General features: G+C 33.7%; 1 protein-coding gene across 1 annotated transcript in view; it reads right to left on the bottom strand.

Annotated features, from left to right (window-relative positions):
• LOC149526384 (uncharacterized) overlaps positions 1-261 on the bottom strand; it is a 10084-nt gene that overhangs the window by 7068 nt on the left and 2755 nt on the right. The window lies entirely within an intron of this gene.

Here is a 261-nt window from a genome sequence, read left to right as displayed (position 1 = left end):
TGAGTGTGAAATCGAAAGCCATTAATAATGAAACCTTTAAACCTTCTAACCACATGACTAGGACCTCGTGACTACCATTTAATCTCCTCTAAAACTTGCTAATCTCTAACTTGAGTTTCAAACCATTCATGAAATTCTAGGCTATGGCTACGTGCTCTGTTCCATTTTCTTGAATCAGAACACTTACATAATAAGTTTTTCATGTTCTCTACATACAACATAGGAAACAAGAAAATATCTATAAGTATATGCAACACTCTA

This window comes from Theobroma umbraticum, unplaced genomic scaffold (genome assembly GCF_002168275.2).
Source record: "Theobroma umbraticum cultivar Fairchild unplaced genomic scaffold, ASM216827v3 scaffold_34.0, whole genome shotgun sequence".
Taxonomy (NCBI): Eukaryota; Viridiplantae; Streptophyta; class Magnoliopsida; order Malvales; family Malvaceae; genus Theobroma; species Theobroma umbraticum.
The sequence above is the reverse complement of the archived record's forward strand: the minus strand, read 5'-3'. Positions and strand labels throughout refer to the sequence as shown.